General features: G+C 40.3%; 1 long non-coding RNA gene across 1 annotated transcript in view; it reads left to right on the top strand.

The window, feature by feature from the left end:
* The window catches only part of LOC104862059, a 19,768-nt gene extending 2,681 nt beyond the window's left edge, over positions 1 to 17,087 (top strand). The window contains exons 3-6 of the long non-coding RNA XR_780172.3: positions 12,047 to 12,172; positions 13,196 to 13,304; positions 14,717 to 14,941; positions 16,616 to 17,087. This is a non-coding gene — a long non-coding RNA (uncharacterized LOC104862059). The remainder of the gene's footprint in view (positions 1 to 12,046; positions 12,173 to 13,195; positions 13,305 to 14,716; positions 14,942 to 16,615) is intronic.
* Positions 17,088 to 17,598: the final 511 nt, after the last annotated feature.

Below are 17,598 nucleotides of genomic sequence, written 5' to 3'. Positions count from 1 at the left end.
AAAAAAAAAAAAAAAAAAAAAAAAAAAAAAATCCAAATCTAAAATTGTGTGAATTTGCTGTTACAAACATATTGCTGCTCTGGATGTTCAAAGCCATCTGACTTTCCGGTAGTGCAAATTGGGGAAGGGTGATGCCATTATTGAATGTTCTTATAACTATTACCAAACTTGTAAGATGTGAGGAGATGATAGTTTTATATTTTGTAGACAAAAAAAAAAAAAAATGAAGACTCAATGTTAGGGCTTAAAGCCAAGTTTTTATAACACCGAAGGCTGTCAACTTTTTAACACCCTCCTTTTCTTCCCACAAGACTCCTTCACAACCAAATACCACCGAACAAGCAAGGTCCCAGGGCTGAAGTTTTCCTGCCAGGGTCCTTAAAGCATAAGCTCCAAATTCATTTCCTTCCAAGATGTTTTGGAGGGAGTTCATGCATTAATTGGTTGGAGCTGGGCTCTGAGGTCTGTGCCAGCAGTGCAATTGCATGTTTCCAGGATGTCTCAAGACTTGTTCAAGAAACTTCTGTATCATCTATCCAGGATATTAGGGGGCAAGCTCAAAGTCACATTTCCTTGAGGTGAAAGATCTCAACTTGAACTCAGATTTGTCGATCTCAGTGTTGAGTCTCTGTATGAGCCCATGCTACCTGCCTTTTGGGGAAGACAAGATGCCCCCGCACCTGCAGGCTGGAGGTTCTGCCATGCCAGGGTTGGGATTTTTGCCTAGTCCAAGGACCACAGGAGCTGGGACCACAACTACCAACACTGGTCCTCTCAGAAATTATATCGCTTTTAAATTTTTGTTGCCTCATCTGTCATAAAACATTTCCTTTGTCACACATAGTTTAATAGGAGCCATCTTCCACATGACAGCCAAAGAGAACTTTGTAATTTAATGGAGTTTGTCTGTGATCTCTGGTTTTAGCGAGTAGACATTAAGGGAAAATGAAGACTATTACAGCTTTTGAGAAACAATGTTTTTGGTAAGTTTCCCCTGCCAGTTGATTTGTGTGTGATATTCTCAAAGTAGTAGTAGAGATGAATATAAATAGCTTTACCCAGAATTGCCTTTTAGGGGTCATGAGTTGGTACATAGACTCTCTAGTGTTTGGTATCAGAGGTGCAAGCAGAGATGATCTGCTGAGTATCAAGATTTTTTTAAAATGAGGAATGACTTTTGTTTTAAAGTAAAATCTCCAATTAATTGGTGTTTATATACGAGGAGAAACACGTTTGCATAGAGATGACTAATATGTACTAATATATCCCTAATTTTTAAAGTAACCTGAAATATAGTAAGTCATCATCTAATTAATTGCCTAAATTAGAACCGTGCTTAAGAGTTAAGTCTCCCAAATTCTGGCTCATACTTGGCTACCCGAGATGATGATTTCCTTGTCCTTTGCCAAACTAGAAAGGGTCACTGAATTGTCATATGAACAGACAATTAAGTGTCCAAAGTCAGCACTGGCAGGCTTCCTTGGCAGACAGGCTTCCATCTGTCATAAAGAGTGAAGGAAGAGCCTAGGAACCTGAGTACTCTCAGATGCACACGCCCTGTGCTGGCCGACTCTGGAAGCTTTCAACAGCAGCAAGAGGTTCCCCTCTGGTGTTTCTAATGGGCTGCTTTCCATTTCTTAGGGGCTCTCTCTACATCTTCATCAATATGTTTTTCAACTTAGTTCAGTGTGACAGGCATTTCTGCCTGGTGATTCCAGGTAAGAAAAAGGACAGATCTGTTCTCTTGCTCCTGAAGACCATTCCATCTCTCAGAACTCTGCCTGGCATCTTTACACTGACCTTCTCTTCCCCCTGAAAATTCTACCAACCTTGCTTGCTTCTCTTGCATTCTCTGGTTTCAATACTGTGTGAATAATAAAGATCCAGAGATGCTGGTTTATAGACAATAAGTCGTAGAGCTTCTGCTATGAAGTGATTTTTATTTTTTTATATTTTATTTCTACATATACCTAATGCTTATGTCGCAAAGAAGAAGGATATTTTGATGGGCCCATAAAATTCAGATGATCCTAAAGCTCACAGTTTATTACTGATGTTTCCTGCATTCATATTAATTTTCTTTCTACAAATAGTTGAATCAATTAGTTGACTTATATCTTGCATTCTGTGAAAAATGCTGTGCATGAATCTTAGGCTAATAAAGAAATCAGAGATAGTACTTGTTATTCAGACTCTAAGAGCGTTCTTTGTTTGAAGACTGGATTTGCAAGAAACGGACTCATTACTTTTTCTCAACTTAAAGTTGTGTTAGTTCATAAGTAATTAAATATTAGAGAAGGCAAGGGGAGTGCCTGTTTCGGAATGGAAAATGGAGTTTCGTACTTCGTGCATTTGTCCTATCCTTGGATATATATACTTGGATATATAAGTCAAGGTGAATGGAAAACATTTGGAGTGCAATGGTTTTATAAAGTCTCCTATCACTTTCAAAGGACCTTTATTTAGTGTTAATTTCAAGAATAAAGGGGAAAGAAATGAATGGTAGGGCACACAAGTTGAAGGATTATTTCTACTTTTCCATTTACATAAATTCTCCTATGTAATGAAGCTGCATGGCCCCTGGATATTAAACTCTAACTTGGATGAAATAGAAGTATCAGCTGGTACACAGAGAGCTGTGCAAGGTATTTTTATGAAGAGTAGTCAGAGCTTCCCTCCTGAACTTTCTCCATTACATCACCCTATCAAGAAGGGAAATGGTAAAATAACCAAGTTTTTAGTTTCTTTCTCATGTCAAAGGCCAAAATGAAGCATAGGTATTTTCTGGGTGCTATTAACTATAAAAGGCCTTGATGTGAGATACTCGGGACTTGATTTTCTTTATTTTCAAAGTTCACTTTTGCATAACTTTCCTTTCCTTCCTATCATATTGAAACCCCTTACTCTCACAAATCTTTTCATGAATAAATCTTGCCTTCCTCAACAAATTATGTGTGCTTTGAGGACAGAGATGCTTCTTATATCTCTCTACCTTCATCCCTCAATCTTGCACAGGGGACCATGTCCACAATAGATAGTAGACCCACCTTTGTTGAATTAATGGAAAAGGTAAAAGCCAACTCACATGGCTTAAGGGAGAGAGCTACAAATTGTAAAGAACAAAACATATACAATCATTCATAAGTGAGCTAACTAAACCACTGACTTCTATCTAGATGCGTGTGTTTCCAAATCTTAATGCTTTGGGATTGGTTTTTAAGGCCACCAGTCCATGGCCCTACTCTCAGGGAGATGATGGGATTCCTCCAGCAGGACCTGAGTGTTCCCATTAGCGATCACTCAAAAGTGGGACAATTTACAAGGAAGGCTTGCTGGGTGGAAGGAGACAAGGGGTATCTTCCTCTTCTTCCTCTTGATTCTTACTCATAGCAAGAGACCAGCACTGGCTTTGTGGTGGAAATTTGCTCAAAGGAAAAGGAAAACACAAGTCACTACTGGCAGCACTAGTGTTTACTTCTGCAGCCATGGTGGCCCTAGCAGATCTTCTGAAACCATCAATTAAAAAGTAAAATACCGTGGAGAAACTGAACTGACAGGAATCACCCACATCTTTGGGTGGAGAAGGGCAATGCCATCTCTGTGGACTAAAGGGGAGCTGGTTTCTGGCCACAGAGTTTAGACCCTGCTGAGAGATCACTTCTCCAGAGAGATGGCCTGGGGAACATGCTTTTATTTTATGGATGGAATACTCAGATCTGGAACTCTTAGGACTTCCCCACTTCAGCTATGACCCAGGTCTAAAAGCAATGAGTAAAAGCATTGCCCTTTGTTCCGCAAATGCATGGGGCCTCAGCAGCTCAGGTGCCCTGGCAGGCATGGAAGCCAAAGTCAGGCACAGGGGCAGCAGGGTTGGTAGTAGCCAGAGCGGGAATCATTTAATCAGATGCTCTGGACTGCCCGTGTTCCACAGGCCATTGGTGTTCATTAATCTCAAGATGTGTTGCTTCCTTAGCTTTCACCATCTTAGGACCATTTCCTTTTATACCCACTTGTTATTGGTCTACTGTTCCCCGTCTTCTTCAATGGAAAGCTTTCTTCACACATGATTTGAGATTCCGTAGTCCCTGTGCATGCTAAGAATTAGGTTATCCTTTTTATCAACTTGCTATTTAGGGTCTTCATCACCATGATTTCTTTTCAGGTAAAATGTTGAATGAGCTGGTGAGTACCTTTTTCTTAAGATTGATGGTGCAATGGAGCACACCCCAGTGGAGAAGATAACTCTGTTTCCATTCGGCAGATCCCAAAGTAATTGATTGAGAGGAGCAACTTACTCATGTGTGGAGCACTTGGCTTTTAAAACCATCTGGCTTAATGTTATCAGGAATAATGCAGCAGCCTTTCCATTTTCCCCTGATCTCCCATTCTTGGAGAGGCCGTGACACTTAATTTCAGAAATGGAAAGATCTTGACTCATTGCCAAGTATCGGCTTTCAGTGGACTTTTTAAAAATAGTTTCATTTACATATCCTTCCAAAGATCAGGGGTTTGTGGAAAGGTTTATGGCCTCTTTGCTCCATCTTTGCTGGTAAAACACGTGAAGCTGCAATAAAAAATACATCTGCACAGTTTTGGCTGTCAGAGCACTATTTCTTCCAATTTTTAAAACAGAGTGAAATACAATATGAACTAGAAACTTCTCAGATAGCATCGTAGCTTCTAGATCAATATTGATTTCTCTCTCCCACTCTTTTGCTGTGTATGTTTACTTCTTCGTTAGCCTTTATTATTTCTCTGGAGTGGGCTGTATTTTTTTTGGTAGGATTGGGAAATGATCTTAATTTGTCATCTAAATATCCAAAGAGGAGCCTTGTGCTGCTCTATGCAATTCTACACAAAAGAGTATTTGGGATATAGCAGAACACGCTCTTAGTTTAAAAAATCCTGGTGCTCTCTTGGTTTCATAATTCTCATTGTTTTCATAATTCTAGTTAATTTATGCATAAAGTTTAAAATTGGTCATACTGAAAATTTAACAGACAGGAGAAATAAAATGTGTATTTAGTATTTTGTTTCTGGCACTGTTTTTGTATGCAATTCTCCACCTCTGGGTTGCAAATTGTCTGAATCACATTGCTAATTGTGTTTGTTACAATGCTTCCACTGTCTCTGCCCTCCCAGCAAACTGAGTCACTTCCTTCTCCCTAGATATTTTCAGTTTCCTGCTTTGTAAACTTTTCAGCCTCTGCTGCTGCTTCTAGCTCCATTCACCTTTCACTCCGTCATGTCCGAAGTATTGTCTTTTTAGCTTTCTGGATCCTCAAACAGAACTCTCCACTGTGGCCATATCTAATCTCCCTTGGTCTCCAGCAGCACTTGCTCTTCTACTTGTCAATGTTCTTTTCTTTCCTCTCCCCTCCATTCATCTACATCTCTCTGTCTGTCTGTCTATCTCATCTATCCATCCATCTTTCTATCATCAGTTATCATCATCTATCTAGTTTCATCATTTCAGCTTTTCTAATATCTTTTAACTCCTTATCCTTGATTTCTTGTTATTTCCCCTTAGCATATCCAGCACATCTTACTTTTTTTTTTTGGTATGGGGGATCGAACTTGGGTCCTTGAGCTTGCAAGGCAGGCGCCAGAACCACTGAGCTAAATCCCTGGTCCCAGCACATCTTACTTTTAACCACTATTTATTAAATATTTATTGACAAATCAATGAATGAAAATCCATGCAGGTCAGTGCTGCATAATAGATGTTTTTTACTTCAAAATAATTATAGATTCCCTAATTAGGTCGTTGTAACTACTTTACTTTTTTCCCCTCAGGTGTTTGTTTTGTAAATCACTCTCAGTATATAAAATATGTGGGTACTAGGCTAGAAATAATTAAGATTAATGATGTACAGTAAAAGTAGAAAGATACTATTTATTTTATTCCCTTCACAGGAGGGAAGGCAGCAAGCATATCATCTTGCTTGTGCATTATGAAATGTCTCAGCTTTATTTTGTTTTCAATATGAATAAAGTAACTGTTCTCTGTATTCGAATGAAGTTCTTTTAAAAACAGCTCTGTGGTGACCAGCCTCCTCTATGTATTTCTTGGAATTTAATCAGAAGAGCATGTCTCTTTACAGCTGGTGTTGGTTAATCTTTCTTTTTTCTTTTTCAATATGTAAATGTTTCAAAGTACCTGTGACCCAGCCTGTTATGTGTGTTTTACCGCAAACCATTAGGGAAGGAAAGGAGAGGTTTCTTTAGCGTGAACACAAATCACCTTGTCATAGGCATTGAGTGATATTTTGCAGATGACAAGGTAGTGTGAATTTTACAAGTATGGGGAAGAAAAAATCATAACAAAAGATAGCTTCTCTTAGAAATGCATTATATACTCATCATGAAATGTCTACAGTCATCTTAGAGGCAATTTTAGTTGCAGCCTGTGCAATTTTAAAAAGAAATTGAATGCTGCGATTTTAGGATTCACTGCGCATTTTGAGAATGCATCAATCCAGTTAAAGACTCATGAACACATCCAGGAATTGCTGTCGTATATGTTCTTATGCTGCACTCGGAGAGAACGTCCCGCCAGAAGCGTGGCATTCAGGCTGAGGTAATGGTACTCTGCATGCTGTGATCAAGATGGGAGAGACCAGCTTTGGAGAAGGAAGGTCTGGATAGCTTGAGCACCACTGGGTCAGGAACCAAGGCCCATCAGCAAACCCAAATAGACCAGTCTGGGCAGCTGAAGCAAGACCCCGTTCCATTCCACTCCATCCCATCCCATCCCATCCCATCCCAGGAAACCGTCCAGGCTAGTATGAAATGAGACAGTAGGTCCTGTAATACTTGGAGCAACATTGCTGGCTTTCAAATTCTGGAGAAGTGTAGTGTCCCCTCTTGGTACAGACAAGACCTTTTAGATAGTAGACAGTCAAGATTCCTGAAAAAAACTTTAAAAGTGTGCTGGGCAGGAAAGAACCTACTAAAATGTATAGGACTAGCATCTCTCTAGAGAACAGAGACCTAAATTTATAGCAAAATAAACTCTCTAGGGCCTCAAAGCTTTTCCTTTTCATCTCTGTTTGGCAAGTACATCTGAATGTTGCTCTTCACTCAGTCATATAAACTAACGTGTACTGAGCTCTTACTCTGTGTCTTTAGGTGCTAGATATATAAGAATGAATTACATCGAGCATCTCATTGAAGAGTTCTCCATCAGGAGTGTGGTAGAATGGTTGTGTAAATGGACCTGCCTCTTCACCCTATCTGTAATGTTCACTTTGACACAGGAGTTTGAGTTCCTTTGTCTAAAAAGCCTATTCCTGTACACTGCATCCAATCATGTGACTTGCTTTGACCAATAGCAGTTTGGCAGATGTGAATCCCCTGAAACTTAAAAAAATCTTTTGTACTCTTTTGCATCTGTTCGCACCTGTGCTTCAGCTGTGAGTCTATGTCAAGTGTAGCATCCTGGATGGATACAAAGAACGTTTGTAACAGCACTAAGTGACACTAACAGGCCGTCAGTGGGTCAACCGTCAGTCGTGCAGACGAGCCCAGCTGAACTTAGAAGATCTATGCAGTCTAGGTCCAATCTACTGGCTCAAGAACTACATGAAAGTCCATAGTTTTAAATCCTCGAGTTTTGAAATGGTTTTTCCTATAGCCTTCTCATGGCAAAAACCAAAAAAACTTAATAAGGCAGATGTAGTTAAGTAAGCAGCTAACATTTAGAGTGATGAATAGTAGGAGAAAATGCACATGTGGGGGACTTTCTCATCTGGGAAAATGAAGCAGCACCTTACTTCCATTCCTGCTAAACTCAAAAAGAAGCCTTGGACACTCAACCTAGGAACACTTGGAAAAGTGGAGTAAGAGGCAGACAGATGAGACACTCATGGCTATAAGTGTGTAGTAATTTTCTTCCTGCCCTGAGCTGAAGAAATGGGCAACCCCAAGCCTGCTCTCTGAGCAAACAACCAGGAAAGAGGAAGCTTAGGAGGAGAAACATTTCAGTGGTAACTGCTCCACTTGAGACAAATACCGCAGGAAATACTGTGATCTCATTCCCACATCCGGCAGCAAATTAAAAGGCTTAATGAAAAATAAAAAGATGTGTTTTATTAATAAAGCGGAGTACTTCTCAGCCATAAAGAATGAGAAACTGGAGTCATTCGTAGGAAAATGGATGCATATCAAGGCCATACTCTTAATTGAAATAAATAAGACACACATGTGTATATACCGAATAGTTTCTCTGGTGTGAAAAACTAAAAGTGTAAATAAGATCCAAATTGTATGACTGACAATGTGCCATAGGAACAAAAGGGCTAAAGGTGTAGGGGAAGTGGGAAGGGGAGGGGAAAGGAAAGAAGGGAAAAGAAAGAATATCAGAAAAGAAAAAAATGGAAACAAAGTCTTTGTAAACAGGGGAGGGGGAGGGGATGAAGAGAGGGCAGGGGGATGGCAGAGAAATGAGAACCAAGATCTGTCCTGTAAAGGCACAAAATCCCAGTGATGAATGTAACTGTACTGTATACTTTAAAAGTACCAATAAACTCAATGAGAAAAAAAAAATACACACAAGGGTCTAGGGAAGTTGATACTGACTCTGAGTTTTAAATATATTCTGAGGTATTTTGCACCTTGAAGTTGGAGCCACAGGCAGTTACTTCTGGGAGAATCTGGACTAACACAGAGAATAGGGGAAAGCATTGCAGACAGACGGAGAGAAGAGGATGAGCCTGGAGGGTGGGACGAGAAAGTATTTTAGGAAAATATATCAAAAATGCAAAAGAGATTTTTTTCCCTGCGATCAGAAGTTTACCTTATACAGTAGATGTTTTTCAGACTGTGGCTGGTCATCCTCTTTTAAATACCCTTCCGATTTGAGGGAAAATTCCTTTGCTATGAGCCCTGAACTCATATTCCTAGATCCTTTGCTTCTGAGACACTGATATTGACCAACTTTTCACAAACCCAAAGCTTTTTTTCAAGTAATTTTGCCTCAAAAAGTAGTGATATGAACAGGCTCAGCAACGAGCTTCTGTTTTGCTGGCATAGGTCACCATATTCTGGTGGAGAACACTTTTATGCAAAACTTGCATTATGTATGCTACTCCATATCTTGTGAGGATTCTGTGAACTGGTTACTATCTCTTGATATTTCGCTTAAGCTATGCAGAGTAGATTTTCTCACTTGCGCACAAGACCTCTTTGTAAGATATTTCATGTTCCATGAAATTAGATGTTCTTACTTCACTTGTATAAATGAATTTTATTGCATTTCACTGAGGCATATTATATGGTGATGTGCCTTTAAAATGATCACAGATAACACAGACTTTGCTTCAGTTAATGCACTTGATTAAACAAATATTGTTTCACCTAAATTATTTGAAGGTTGTTTATTCTTCAAATGGCGTAGAATTTATCAAAGGGCTACTGCATTCATATGAGAACTCAAGACTTCTATCATAACGCTGCTTAACTTAAATATAATGCAAACCTTAAAAATAATGGAATCTCTGGAAGAAAGAGCCCAAGTATCAATATTTCTGTTGAATGGTCTCCATTTTTATCGGAGTCTTCTCTCCTTTCATGTTTTCCCCTTTAGATAAGTAAGCATTCAGTACATTTTGCAAATGTCTTTTTTGTTTACCACATGAGGCACTGTTCCACTTTCTCCATAATGGACTCTGAGAATTATCTGTTTGTGATCAAACTAGTGGAAATATATATCTACATTTTCATTGCTGATGCTGGGTTCGCTATATCTTTACATTACTTTGGACACTTTAATTATCAGAGAGAGAAAGATATATATGCTTTATAATAATCATCATTACCATTATTGTAGCTACTATTATTTTAACTACTATATGAGCACACAGTATTATGAGACTTCATCGTTTAAACCATGCATGGATTACCACATACGATCATCTTGATAATTTTGAAAGGAAGCCACCAGATGTGACTTAAAAATATCATGAATATTTAAATCGAGAAAGGATGAGACTAAGATGTACGGCCATTAATCTCCCTCACAATATTCCTCCTTTGAACATGCTCGTTCCATCGTCCTTGGCACTCTCGGAAGCAGATCCGAAGTCCTCCTCTGTGAGCGTCTTCAGTTGTACTGCGGTGCTTGCCCTGTCCGGAATCAGTTCCACATGTTCACTTTTCATGGTCATTTCAACTTTACAGAAGAGCGGAAGTTGCAGGGTGCCAGACCCAGTGCAAAGGGTTGGTGGAGACCCATTGTAATGTTTTTATGAGCCTGACTTTCTGTTGGATTGCACTGAGCAGCAGCATTCACTGCGTGGTTTTTTTAAAATTACGACTCTTAAAGACACTCATGAAAGAGGACTCCCGGAACTGCCTCAGAAAGTCACAGGAATGATGGGATAAGTGTGTTTGAAGTGAGGGGAGGGTTTAATGGGGAGTAACAGGGACGTATCTTTTACTGTAATAATCTTTAAAATTGATGCCTTCATCACGTGTTTTGACCTTCCCTTGTACGTCCCTTCTATGAATGATCCCGCACTTGTCGTCTTTAACTGCTGGCAATCTTTGGCAGACTTGTTTAAGATAATAAAGAGCGCGCCACCAATCCTACAGTTGTGGTGGTTTCAAGGGAAAAGAAGAGTGGAATGGAGTTGATCCAAAGCTGCTACTACTGCTAATCCAATCTTACTCAGGCACAGGCTCAGGGAGAACCAAGCTTGGTGGTAGGTACAGTAGGAAACTCATGCTGAAAATATTATTTTGAATTAGCTCACTTAGCACGCTTCCCTTATTCTCCTTATTCTTCTTCCCTTATTCCAAGCATTCCCGGTGCCATAGAATTTATGATGAATTTGGAATCGACTACCCATGAAAAGCCTAAAGCTTAGAACTAAGTGAATCTATCCACATGTATGTACACTGGTTTTCTTGAACGACCCTCAGCTGAACTACCTGGTACCGCATTTTGAACACTTGAGAGTTGGCCTGGATTCACAGCCTCTCATTTTGTGTTTACTCATCCTTTCCTGTGGTGGTGGATCCTGCTTGTCCCATCTCAGCTGGGCTTGCTTTACCTGCCTCACACCTTGCCGCTGCCTCAGTGTGTTCTCCTGGGTTGGTATCTATCATACGGATTCTTCCTTTTGCCTGCTCTGGATAGCATGGGTTTGTGGTGCTATTCAATTCAGGAGGAAAATGCTCCTGCTACATGGTTAGCATTCATGGCTCGCTATTCAGAAAGCCTACATTACTTTCTGAAAAATAAGGGCATCCCACATGCTTTTTTACCTGGATAGAATTGCTCCTGACCCTTTTGTGAGTCTGATTTGAATTTATCATCACTACTTATGCAAGGAGATTCTTTTGATTCTCACAAACTGGAATTCTTAGTTAGGGTCCTATCTTATTTTTTTTCTCCCTGAGATAGACATGATCTTTCCGGGACTTTTGTGACAAATTTCACTGATACTCCAAAAATATTTACTTCCCTATTTAGCGTTTAAAAAAATTCTTGAAAAGGAAACATCACAGACCATCTCTGGCTGCGAAGGCAGAAGAGCATAAAATCTTTGGAGATGGGACAATGGTCTCACTGTCTAGACACATCACAGTAAGAAAGGTGCATATCCGCGTGGGCACCGAGAACCCTGGCCACAAGTGTGAAACTATTATTCCATTAAAATTATTGTGTTTTCATCTACCAAATGCTGAAGGTTTCCAGTACATTGAAGAGGCCACTCCATTATTGCTCTGTCTTACCTCACCAGGAGTTTCTCACCCAGGTGTTCAGAAATGTCAGTCTTTTGAAATTTTAACGGAATTTTCAATCCCTGGGAGGCAGCACTTAGCTGGGGGGAATTTATTGGAAGCTTTGAACGAAAAGGTCAGGTTGCTGTGGGATGAAGCACCACAGCAGGGACAGTGATTCGGAGAAGCACTGAGGAAAGTTCATTTTGAATCATTTGCTGACTTTATCCTCATGATGTACAGAGACAAGTATAGGAAAAAAGCTTCCAGCTTGATGACACGGGGTGTCAGCTTTGCCAAAATATACTTGTCTTTTCAGGTGTTTGCTGATCTGTGGCAGGGAAACAAGACTTCACAGTGCAGCAGGCAAGATAGAATCCAACAACAAAGCAATTTTTTGGATGGATTCCAAGAAAAAATGAACTCTTACCCAGCAGATTTGGAGGTAGAGACTCTTGGGAAAAGGTGACAAAAATAAATTGAGCAGAAGGTTCTGTCAGTTACTTAGGGAAATCACTGGTGTGAGGTTTTAGTCTCTGGTTTTCTTCCAAAAGTCTTCTAGACAATTCAGTGGTCCCTGTTAATTATTTCTGTGTTAAGAATGTTTATGTGTCTCTTGTTTTCTGAGGGAGACACATGTGTGCTTTCTCTCTTAGAGGCCAGTGGATTTCTAATCAGGCATGCTGTCAGCCATGTATTCTGTGGTACTGAATAAGACCAGAAGAAGGATTTCTTTTATTCACAAAGAGATTTTATAGGAGAAAACCCAATTTCTCTATTCTGTCTTTTTCTTTGCAACGACACAAAACCTTCAGCATCAAGTCACGGGATACTTTCAGTTTTCCTTCTTCCCACTATCCTCTAAACAAATCTTTGTTCTCAGCCCGTCGAATAGATATTTCTTTCATAATTTCAAATTGTCAGCATTGAAATGAAATGAGATCAATAATAGAAAAAAAGACATCAAGTGAGAAATTGAGCATCAAGGAATAAAATTAGATAACATTTATTCAATGCGAAAATATGCTGGGCCTGCTTAAAAAGTACTCTGCTTGTTTTCTACGAAGCAGTTATATTTCTTACAACAATTTTATGAAGTGTTATCCTCATTTTACAGATAAGGAACCAAAGGTTCATAAACAAAGTTAGTCAGGGTTATGGGACCAGTGCCTGGTTTTAAAATCGGGACTGTCTGATTTTCGATTTCCAGTTCAGATTCACTATGTAGTATTTCTTAATATATAATTACAATGTAAAACCAGTAGAAATAAATGTTCTATTCCATTGATATATTACATTGAAGGTAATCAATAGGTCAAGCAGGCAGATTTTGTGTTCAGTTTCTACAGCCTCTGTGGTCATTTGTATCAATCTTCGTGTCCACTGTGCATCATGTAACGTATTATGTTAACACACGTGAGATGGCAGAATGTAAATTATAGACTTTCTAAGTCTTAAGATCTTGCAGATCACTACGTGAATGATGAAAGGAGAGCTGCAGATCTCTGAGTGGAATGAATACTGAATGTAGAATAAAAACAGATGAATGTGGGAGACCTACGTCCAGGATTTACCAGGTGGGTCGCACTTGGGTTTACCTGGGACTTACAAAGTTGTAACATTCTGAGACTGACTAGGAGTGTAGCCTCCGAGGACTTACCAGGTGGATAGCACTCAAAATATTACCAGTCCTTTCAAGCTTCAGTTTTCCCATCTGCAAAACAGTTGCTTAGATTTATAATGTGATTTATTGCCTGCAAAGTGTTTCTCTCTACTTGATTTTATTTGAATCTTGCTAGAATCGGGTAAAAAGAGAATAATTAACCTATTTTTGCAGATGAGAAGTCAAGTCCAACGAGGCTAAGTGGCTTGCCTACAGCCAAACAGATGCTAAGTGGCAGAGCAGAGAATGTTAATTCCATGGCGCGATCACAAGTGATGCGAGCTGTGAAAATGACTTGCAGTTTATAAAACCCAATAAATAATAGCTATCAAGTAAGGGAGAGGAAAAAAATATGAGAAACTGAAAAAATGGAAACAAAGTGTTTGTAAATGGGGAGGGGAGGAGGGGGTGAAGGGAGGGCAGGGACAAGGGGAAAAAATGAGAATCAAGACCTATTATGTAAAGGTACAGAATCCCAGTGATGAATGTAACTGTATTGTATACCTAGATTGTACCAATAAACTCAATAAAAAAATCCAGAAAAAAATATTAGCTATCCTAGTTGTCCTGTACAGTCAGATTTTAATTTTTATCTGCCAAATTATTATTGGAATCCCAATTCTTGGTTAATTCACCTTTTTAAATTTTTTGTTTTTTTTGAGACAGGGTCTCACTGTGTAGTTGAGGCTGACCTGGAACTCACTATGTAGCCCAGGCTGGTCTTGAACTCACAGAAATCCTCCTGCCTCGGCCTTCTGAGTGCTGGGATTACAGGTGTGCTCCACCACACATGTCTGGTTAATTCACTTTTGATGCCCTGCATGTCTGTCTATAGTGGGCAAATGGAATGGGAGTGAGGAGGACTTTGTTTGGCTCAACTATCTACCTACTGTGGTCTTACAGTTAAAACACACTCGGAACACCATAAAAATATCTTATACTCACAAGAAAATACTTCATTAATGGGAAACAGCCTGTATACACGCACATTCCCCCATATACATAGCATCTCTAAAAAACTCATAATGATTCAGCCTCTTAGAGTTCACAGAGGAAAATGCACCCCTCCTTCCAGGGATTTGAGACTGAGTAGAAGCCCTTTGGATACTGAGGTTCCTGAAATCGATGTCCGGGCTTGGCAATTGTGCGTGGTGCCTGTAGGAGCTGGGCTAGCTGGGGAGCTACCTTGCCTTCCCTGCCAGTCTTGAAGCCTTCTCCTTCCCTTCTGCCCTCCAGTTGTCCCAGCTCCCCCTGAGCGTCCTGTGCACCCTCAGTCTTCACAGGGGAGCTCTTCTCTAGTGACTCTAGCGATGCCATCCCTTTCAGTCAATTCTTCCTGAAGTCCAAGCCCTCCAAAGAATGGGAAGAGGCACTCATTCAGTCCATGATGATACGTGGGGAAGATCGACCTGGGACACTTGGTTACAATGATGACTGTATGCGTGTGTGACAGACAGAGACAGAGAGAGAACTAAGGGAGAGAACGTGAGAAAACAGAATTGCCAATCAGAATGGAGGGGGACAGTGAACTGTAGCAGAGAAAGAAAAGAAGTAAGTTCTTCATTCTCTAGTTTATGATCACTGATTTTCTACTAGTTCTATGCACGAATGAAAATTTGGTGGACACGAGGAGAAAACAGATACGGAATAAGGTAGAACACTAACTAACGGGAGCAGAGAAAGAGGACGTACAATCTAGCATGTCTTGGCCAAAATTTCTGGATCTTGACACTAAGGTTGTTTGGGCTGGAGAATTTTGAGTGTGTGCATGTGGACCTATGCATCGTGCACCAAAGCCTCCATTTAGTGGGTGCTAGTAATAATTTCCTCCAAGTTGGGCAACCGAACTTTTCTTTAGATATTGTCAAATGTCACCAGGACATGGTAGGAAAAGAAGTAAAGTGAAACGGCCCTGTTGAAAACCACTGGTTTTAACCTTTGATCTGAAGACTTGCTGAGTTAGAAAGAAACACAGACTCGATATAAGGTAGTGTGGGTTACTTACTGTGATGATCTTTTGCAGTAGTGAAGACACCTGAGATTTTTAATATATTCTTTGTTTGGCTTCTGTAGAATGTTGAAAATATATTATTTGTAAAATAACAGGGAAGAATAAGAGAGGAAGAACAGTAAGAGGATGAGGGGAGAGGGAAAGAAGAGGAAGGAGGAGGAAGAGGAGAGTCTGTGTTCTCGGAGCATTTTTACTATTTTTTTATATATTTATTTTTGTTGTTGCTTTGTTTTTTGGCACTGGGGATCAAACTCAGGACCTTGCACTTGTGCGGCAGGCAGCTGAGCCACTGAGCTAAATCCCCGGCCCTTGAAGCATTTTTAAATAGAGATATTTAGACTAACTTTACGAGTGCAAAGATGGTAACCTTATGGTGAGTAAAGATGTGGTCTGAGAAAGTAAGGACTCAGGTTATTCTAATAAGATGAAATAGGAAAGAAAATTTAGGTAGACTAGGGCTGTAATACATAAAAAATAAAGAAAACGAGGACAAAGAATCAGTAAGAAACAGCAACTTCCAAGAACTAAACACCTTTTATTTGCCTGGGTGTGGAACTGAGCTTCCAATCTGGAAACACTGAATGGCAACATTACATTAAGTAAAGGAGAGTAAACTTTAATAAATGTAAATCTTTCTACATGGTTGATGGTGTCTTTGAAAAGTTATATCTATATTCTCTTCTGGCTTGTCTCTCAGAAGTTTTTCAGGCTTTGCTAAGCTGCTGTCTTACAGATTTGTAGTAACCCCTTAGCCAGGGGAAATCTCTTTGATCACGCCATAGGAGGAGGAATAATAGTTTTAAATCTCCCATTCAGACAGTATTTGTGGGGCTGGGGATTTAGCTCAGTGGTTTGATGGCCTGCCTTGCAAGGACCAGAGTTCAATCCCTGGTACCAAAAAAAAGAAAGAAAAGAAGACAGTATTTGTGCCAGGGATTTAGCTCAGCAGTTCCATCACCTGCCTTGCAAGTGCAAGCACCCGAGTTTGATCCAAGGTATAAAAAAAAAAAAAAGAGAGAGAGTATTTGTTCCAAGATGCAGTTTCTTTTCCTTATTCTTTAAGGTTTCTATTCAAACAAAGTTAAAGGCTTTGAATGTAAAGAACAGTTTCTTTGGTCAGGGAAATATAGTTAACCTTGGCAGATTTTATTTACAAAATAAGATTTAGTTCATACATGTTCTTACTTTCTTTTATCCATTACTTTGTTTTACAGGTCAGTTTCGGAGCACCCACTCTGAACCAAGGCACACAGGTGTAGACCAACGATCATGTCTCTGTCCTCATATGATCACCGCCTCCATTCAGGCCGTTCATTGAACTGGACCCGTTCCTCTGTCTCCAAGTCACTCAAGGTACTGTTGGTCTGTCTTGTCACAATCAAAGTGCAAGTTGTCTCGGCCTGCAAAAGGTGAGGCAAGTTCTAAAAGATGAAAATAGGTATGCAGGATGAGGATAGTTCCTGCGGCGTGAGAAGAAAAGAACATCAGCGCATGAACTGCCCGAGGCCAGCACCACGGCGTCTCTCTTACTCTTGGAAGGCTTTGAAAGGCAGCAGTGTGGATCTCAAAAGGTGAAGGCCACAGGAGACTGGAAAACCTGGACGCAATCCTTGAACTTTCCATTGACGCCACCCAATCTAATGGCCAGGAGGCTGGAGTTCCAAGAAACAGACTCCAGGTCATCAGAGTGGGATCCTCTGCGCCACCCGTGTGTGATTGAAGCACACGGTAGATGTTTAAATTAAGAAAACGTTGCAGCAAAAGGCACATTGCCGTTAATCGCCATCGTTCCACTCTCCTTCACTGTGAACACGCAGACCCCCTCACTCTTGCCACTTTCTGAAGCGGTTCTGAAAGTCTGCTTTCAAGAGTGTCTTTGTTACCTGTAGTAAACAATACGGCGAGTGCTGCTGCCGAGTGACAGTCAATGGCACGGCAAGTTTGTAGACACATTGTGTACAGTGTGTCTTCTTCCACCTTCACATCGGACCTGGCACTGCGCAACTTCTGGCTCTTGTCTGAAGTCAAAGTGGCCACCATGGGTAAACATGTTGAGTTGATTCAGGAGACTGAAGCAGCCATGGCAGTGCAGCTAAAGACGCTTAGGTAAAGGACGCCAGACCTGCTTTAGAAAGTGGCAACATGATGGCAAAGAGGCAGAAAATGTATTCAAAGTGAGGGGAGTAAGTTAAGGGGG

The sequence above is a fragment of the Fukomys damarensis genome, unplaced genomic scaffold (assembly GCF_012274545.1).
Source record: "Fukomys damarensis isolate Sample0158 unplaced genomic scaffold, DMR_v1.0_HiC HiC_scaffold_18, whole genome shotgun sequence".
Taxonomy (NCBI): Eukaryota; Metazoa; Chordata; class Mammalia; order Rodentia; family Bathyergidae; genus Fukomys; species Fukomys damarensis.
Note: the sequence above shows the minus strand (reverse complement) of the source record. Positions and strands in the feature narration are given on the sequence as shown.